Source organism: Elephantulus edwardii, unplaced genomic scaffold (assembly GCF_000299155.1).
Source record: "Elephantulus edwardii isolate Elephantulus edwardi_28Jun2011 unplaced genomic scaffold, EleEdw1.0 scaffold00078, whole genome shotgun sequence".
In the NCBI taxonomy this organism is placed as follows: domain Eukaryota; kingdom Metazoa; phylum Chordata; class Mammalia; order Macroscelidea; family Macroscelididae; genus Elephantulus; species Elephantulus edwardii.
The window spans coordinates 8358794-8366778 of record NW_006399828.1 but is presented as its reverse complement, the minus strand read 5'-3'; positions in this window follow the sequence as shown (position 1 = coordinate 8366778).

Genomic DNA, 7985 nt, shown 5'->3' with positions numbered 1-7985 from the left:
TGCAATTCTGTCTCCATACCTTTTCAATATGTATACAGAACAGATCATATAGGACACTGGGCTGTATGAGGAGGAATGTAGCAACAAGATTGGAGGAAGATTCACCAACAACCTGTGTATGGAGATGACACAACCCTGATTGCTGAAACTGAGGAGGACCTGAAGTGCTTGCTTCAGAAAGTCAAGGACTGCAGCCTTCAATATGAATTGAAGCTCAACATCAAGAAAACAAAGATTTTCACCTCTGGGCCAATTGGCAGCATCATTATGAATGGTGAAGAGATTGAGATTGTTAACAGTATTAGTTTGTTTCATTCCACTATCAATATTCCAGGTACTAGCAATCAGAAAATCAAGAGACAAATTGCCTTAGGAAATCTTTCAGGGATCTCTCCAGAATACTGAAGAGCAACAATGTCAGGCTGGAGACTAAGGTGTGCTTGATCCAGGCCATAATCTTTGCAATGGTGTGCTATGCATCAGAGAACCAGACAGTGACTAGGGATGATACAAAGAGAATTGATGCCTTTGAGCTGTGGTGCTGGAGAAGAGTGTTGAATACACAATGGACTGCTAAATGAACAAACAGGAGAGGATGAAACCTGGCTGCTCCTTGGAGGTAAGGATGCTGAAGCTTTGTCTGACATACTTTGGGCATGTTGAAAGGAGGAACCAGTCTTTGGAGAGGGACATCAATTTTGAGAGGGTGAAAGGACAGTAAAAGAGAGGAAGACCCTTGATGAGATGGATCAATTCAGTGACTGGGGCAATGGGAGGAAGCAGGTGTGTAGGATACAGTGAGGTTAGTGTAGGATACAGTGAGGCTATTACAGGATGTTGTGGTTGTTGTTATGTGGCATCGAGTCACTTGTGACTCATAGTGACCCTATGTACAACAGTCCTAAACTCTGCTCTGTCCTGTGCCAATCACACCATCTCCAATATACCGATCCCAATTATCTCAGTCACTGACTCAATCCACCTCATAGAGGGCCTTCCCCTCCTGTGCTGTCCCTCCACCCTACCAAGCATGCTGTCCCTCTCCAAGGACCTGCCTTTCCTTACAACATGTCCAAAGTATGTTAGACGGAGCCTCAGAATCCTTGCCTCCAAGGAGCTGCCCAATTTGACCCTTTCCAGGATGAATCTGTTTGTTTTCCTAGCAGTCCAACACTCTTCTACAGCACCACAGCCCAAAGGCATCAATTCTCCTTCTATCCTCTTTAGTCGTAATCCAAGTCTCTGATGCATAACAAGTGATAGCAAAGACAATGGCCTGTATCAGATGCATCTTAGTCTCCAGAGAGACACCATTGCTCTTCAGTACTTTGGAGAGGTCCCTAACAGCAGACTTTCCCATTGCAATACGCCTTCTAATTTCCTGGCTACTGGTGACGAGAGTGTGACTGTGGAGCCAAGCAAACTGAAGCTTTACACAATCTCAATCTCTTCACCATCCATCCTGATGCTGCCAATTGGCCCAATAGTGTTTTCTTGACATTGAGCCTCAATCCATATTGGAGGCTGCAGTCCTCAACCCACTGCAACTTCAGGTCCTGCTCAGTTTCAGCAAGCGGGGTTGTGTCATCTGCATATAGCAGATTGTTGATAGGTCTTCCACCAATCTTGACCCCTCATTCCTCCTCATAGAGCCCAGCCTCCTGCATAATCTGTTCTGCATACAGGATGAAAAGGTATGGAGACAGGATACATCCCTGGCATACACCCTTCCCAATTTTGAACTATGCAGTGTTTCCTTGCTCTGTTCTGATGACTGCCGCTTGGTTCAAATATAGGTTTCTCATTAACACAATCAAGTGTTCTGGGATTCCCATTCTTCTCAGAGTCAGCCACAGTTTGTTATGGTCCACACAGTCAAGCACCTTTGCATAGTCAATGAAACATAAATATACATTCCTCTGATATTCCCTGCATTCAGCGAATATCCATCTAACATTAGCTACAATGTCCCTAGTACCATGACCCCTTCTAAACCCAGCCTGGACTTCTGGCAGTTCTCTGCTGATGTGTTGTTCCAGTCATTTTTGGATAATCTTCAGTAGAATCTTGCTTGCATGTGAAATTAATGATAGTGTTCTATATAGTTTCCACACTCTGTTGGGTCACCCTTATTTGGGATGGGAACAAATTTGGATCTCTTCCTGTCAGTTGGTTAAGTGGTTGTTTACCAGATTTCTTGGCACACCCAGGGCAGCATCTGTTAGCTGAAATATGTCAATTGGTATACCATCTATTCCTGGGGCTTTAGTTACAGGATAGAGTAGGATTTACGGTTCCTGTACATAGGGCAGCTATGAGTTGCAAATGACTCGGCGACACAACAACAACAATGAAAAGAAATATAGTAGAATCATCTTTGTCTTTTATATGCACATCTACAACATTCGTGTTGAGTGAACCTTTGAATTTTCCTTTCATTTATAGTTATTATATTGATCTAGAGAGTTCCTTGTACAAAAAAAATACTTATTTTTGTCTCATGAAAAAAAACAACTAACCAAACAACAACAAAGAAATCCCAAACCCGAAACAAACAACAGAATGTGGTTCAGGATTGGAAGTAGACTCAGTAATAACATTTGTTATGCAGATGACACAACTCTGCTCCTGAAACTGAGGAAGACTTGAAGTATTTGCTGTAAAAGATCAGAGACTATAGTCTTCAATATGAATTGCATCTCAACATTAAGAAAACAAGTATCTTTGACAGTGGACTGATAAGCAACATCATTACTGATAAAAAAAAATAAGACTCTCAATAATGTCATCTTATTTGGATCCACAAGTAATACAGTTGGCACTGTCAGGCAGGAAATCAGGAGACATGATACACTGGGAAAGTCTGTAGCCAGGAAATTAGAATTCTTCAAATTATTGAGGAGCTATGATGTCAGCTTGAGGGCAAGCGTACACTTGATCCAAAGCATGGTCTTTTCAATCGCATCTGAGATCTGGACAAGGACTAAGGATCACACGGAAGAGTTGAAGTCTTTGAATTTTGGTGTTGGAGAGGAGTGTTAAATATCCAATTGACTGCCAAAATAGCAAAATACCATTTACAAAACGCAGCCAGAGTGCTATTTGAAGGAGAGATTATAAAGCTTTGTCATACTTTGCACATGTTGCTAGGAGAGTTATTCTTTTGGGGGGGGTGACATCATGCTTTGAAGATTGAACAACAGTGAAGTAGAGGCAGACTTTCAACGAGGTGAGTTGACATAGTCACTGCAACGATGGGCTTGAGTATGTCAGAAGCTGTGAGGATAGTACAGGATAGGACAAGGTTCAGATCTGTTCATAGAATCAGTATAAGTCATACTTGGATCAATGGCACTTAACAATAGCAATGTGCTTTCTATTCACTTTTTTATTTTGTTTTTCTCCATTATTTTTATTAAATTATGTCTTTTAACCCATTTTCAAGAACATTAGCTTTCCTAAAACATCGGAAATTTTGTAGCCTGTGTTGTTGTTGCTGAGGTTGTTGTTATGTGTCGTCAAACTGATTGCTATTCATAGTGGCCCTATGCACAATAGAACTGAAATCTACCCTCTTCTGAGTAAATCTCACCACCTCCAACACATCTACCCCAGTTACTGTGTCAGTCTATCTCCTCCTGTGTCTTTCTCTGTCTCCTGTGCTGTTCCTCCACTCTTTTAAGCATGATGTCTTTCTCCAAGGACTAGTCCCTCCTGGAAACATGCCTAAAGTATGGCAGACAGAACTTCAAAATTCTTGCCTCCAAAGAGCAACTTGGTTTCACTCTTTGCAGGACAGACCTGGTTTTCTCTCTTGGCACTCCAGCACCACAACCCAAAGGCAAGGATTCTTTGTTACCCTTAGTCATTGTCTAGCTGTCTGATGTGTAGCAAGTACTTGTGAAGATCATGGCCTGAATCAGGTGCATGTTAGTCTCTTGATTGACATTGTTACTCTTTAGAACTCTGGTGAAATCCCTGAGAGCAGATATTTTCAATGGTATTCATCTTTTGACTTCCTGACTTTAGGTGCCTAGAGAGTTGATTGTGGACCTGAACAAGCTGAAATTATTAACAATTGCAATTTCTTCTCCATCTATCATGGTGCTACCCATTTTTCCAGTTGTTACAGTATTTTTCTTTTTTTTCTTGATGTTGAGCTTCAGTCCATCTTGAAGACTGCAATCCTAGACCTTCTGCAGCAAATAATTGCGGTTCTCTTTAGTTTTGGTTAGCAATGTTGTGACATGAAAAATGCAGGTTGTTGATGATCCTTCCTCCAATCCTGGATTCCACTGGCAACCCAAAGATCATCAATTTGAATATAGCAGATGCTGTGTGGAGGGGAGTGATTGCCAGCCTCTGAAAACCCACTGGAGAGTCAATTATGAGTCTTTCAACTTGATGACAATGAAGATTTGTGGGATTTTTTTGTTTATAAGACCATTCAATGGTGTTTTATTTTTCATTTCTAGTCTCTCCACTTTTCTCTCTCTGTCTCTCTCTCTTTCTCATTTTGCTTTGCTTTTGGTAAAAGTTTGTACAGCAAATGCATTTTCTCACATCCAGTTTGTTCTATCATATGAGCTGCAAATTCCCAATGTATTAGTATCCTCTCTATTCCCTCTTTGAGTTCCTCTTCCACCCCACCACCACCTGGTTTCCCTGTGCCGTTTTGTTTTTTCCACTTTGTTTTGGGGTAGATGTTGCCCTTGATTGTTCTAAGGGCATCCTTTTTTCCACCTTGTTTGCTTTACAACCCTCCCTATTATTTGGCTTGAAGTTGCTCTATAGGAATGCATTAACTTTCAAGTTAGAAGGTTTTATCAGAGAAGCACTCTCAATAATTCTAGTCTCTTAGGTTCTTTCTAAGCTGTAACTTTACATCTATGGATTTTTTTTAGAATTAAAAAAATACTTCTGATGTAGATCTTCTATTGTATTCTTGGTCAGGTGGTAATTAATGGTATCCAGGCACCATCTAACTCTTCGGTATTGAGTTAAAAGATAGTGTAGTTCATATGTGTCATTAATACTTTGGACCAATTAGTTCCTCGAGTTTTTGTTTTTCTTCACTGTCCTTTGCTTTAGGTGGTAAGGGCCCCAAATTTTCTTCCTAGATGGCTTCTTGCAGCTTTTAAGGCCCCAAATGCTACTCACCAGACTGGCTTGTAGATCATTATCTTTATGAACAGCTTTTGGCAAAATAACTTGTTTCTGATGGCCAGGGTACTTAGCCTCCTTTATGTCCAGTGATACCTTTAATTGTTCCATTTATATGCTCTGTACTATATGTAAATTGTGGTTGTTTTTATTATGTACCATCAAGCTGGAACCAACCCACAGCTGGCCCTCCAGCTGGTTTTCAGAGACATTAATTCCACAAAAGAAGATTACCCATCGTTCTCCCATGAAGCAACTGGTAGATTTGAACTGCATTGCCCTGAGGATTAGAGCACAGATTCGTACCACTAGGCCACCAGGGTAATATTTGCAAATGTGCATGAAGAAATATATAGGGATCTGATGGTGTCGTCTACAAGGAGTTGCACTGCTAAGTCATGGATGGTGCCTCTCTGAGGGTTTCAAACCATCAATAGCTCTGAGGGAAGTCTGCTGGAGGATCAGTTGTCAGTTGGTTTTGACTTGATGACAATGAGAATGAAATCACTAGTTATGTATGTAGTTCTAATTTTCTATGACCTCCACTACCTATTTACCTATATACTGGGAAATTATAGTTACTGTTTGTAAAAGTAGAAGATCAAAGAAAGAGAAAAGTCATCCAATGAAATGAACTGACACAATGAGAGTCATAATTAGCTCAAGTTGGTGAGTATTGTGAGGATGGTGCAGGATCAAGCAAGATTTTTATATGTTCCTTATACAATTGCTATGCTGCTTGTTGTTGTAACATCTTGATATATGAGAAAAGGTTCAAGTTGTCAATAATTTTACTTGGATGCACAACTAACAACCTTGGAACCAGGAACCAAGATATCGAAAGATGTGTTGCATTGGGAAAAACTGCTATCAAAGAGCTCTCAAGGTATTAAAGAGCAATGATGCTAGTTTAAAAACTAAGGTAAACTTGATTTACACTATTGTCTTTAAAATTACTTTGTATTTTCAGTTACATTGTCTTCCAATGCATCTAAAAGTTAGACAGTTAGTTAGGATAGCAGAAGAAGGATCATTGCCTTTGAGCTATGCTGTTGGAGAAAAGTTCAGAACATCCCTTGCATTTACAAGGAAATAAACAAGCATATCTTGAAGAAAGTGCAACCCAGGTACATGTTAGAAGCAAGGAAATCAAAGCTTCATCTCAGATACTTTGGGCATGTTATGAGAAGGGGACAGTTCTTGAAAAAGCACATCATGCTTTTAAAGTGATAGAAAGAAACAACATCTAGGAGCTGAATTGACATAGTGACTGTAACAGTGGCCTCAAGTAGTACATCAAGGATAGTAAGGATGGCACAGTTGAGGGCACAGTTCAGATTCATTGGTTGTAGGTTTGTTTTGAGCTATTCTCACTCAACAGTACCTAACAACAACAACAACAATAAAAACCACAAGAGTTTGAAATGACTTAATAGCACGCACTACCAACAACATTCCTGTGTCAAGATTTCTGTCTTTTCATTGATTGTGGCAATGTTTACTTACTCATCATTTTTCTGATGTTTACTTTTATAATTTTTTATGCTTATCAAAATTTTGCACCATCTCAAGATTTATATCCTTTGCTTCTTTTAGATCCCATTAGCTTTTTTTAGTTTCTTATTTTAACTAATTTTATTTTGCTTTTCGGGTAGTATGTTGTCAGTTCTGATATATTTGTGCAAAGAGTCTGGATTTGTTTGTTTTAGAAGAGAATGATTTTGATTGGATTACACTGAAAATATAAATCTCTGTTTTTAAAAACCCTTAAAATGTCAGTGAATGCTTTTACCTTAAGCTGAAATGTGCCCTCATGTTTATTGTTCAAGCATTGGACAGAATCTGAAACAAGATGTTAGCAGAATGTATAAACTGAATTGTGGGCTTTCCTTTCTGCCTTTCATTAGATTCTACTTCACCCATCCCTTACTATGAGTCTCGATTTCCTAACTCTGCCTTTCATCCCAGAAAGACTATGGATTTCTATTGGAGTTTGTTTCCGGGTATGACACTGATTTTACCATGAATTTAGGTTAAAAACCATTAAGGTAAGAATATCACCCTTAGTTCAAGTTTTGCTTCTGTCCCTTAAATATTGTTAGGTTTTGATTGTTTGCATGTTATTGTATATTTGTGTGAAACTACCTCTCAAATACTTTGAATATGTTTCCAGAAGGAGTCAGTCTTTGGAAAAGGTCACCTTGATGAGAAAGCTGGAAAGTCAGAGAAAGAAAGGAAGACCATCAGGGAGGGGGATTAACACAGTGATTCTAACAATACTCTGGGGCATTTCAGAGGTCATGAGGATGGGACAGGATGGGGTTAGGTAAGGTTCAGACTTGTTCATAAGGTCACTATGAGTCGAAGTTGACTTGATGACACCAATAACAACAGTATCTTTTTATACAATTTGTTGTTGTTGTTAGCGATGCTGTATACAACAGTCCTAAACCCTGCTCTATCCTGTGCCAATCGCACTGCCACTGACACACCCATCCCGATTACTCCAGTCATTGAATCAATCCACCTCACAGAGGGTCTTCCCCTCCTGCGCTGTCCCTCCACCCTCACAAGCATGATGTCCTTCTCCAAGGACCTGTCCCTCCTTACAATATGTCCAAAGTGTGTCAGACGAAGCCTCACAATCCTTGCCTCCAATAAATAGCCTGGTTTAACCTTCTCCAGGATGACTCTGTTTGTTTTCTTGGCAGTCCATGGTACATTAAATACTGTTCTCCAACAAACAGCTCAAAGTCGTCAATTATCCTTCTATCCTCCCTACTCATTGTCCAACTAACTCTCTGATGCATAACAAGTGATTG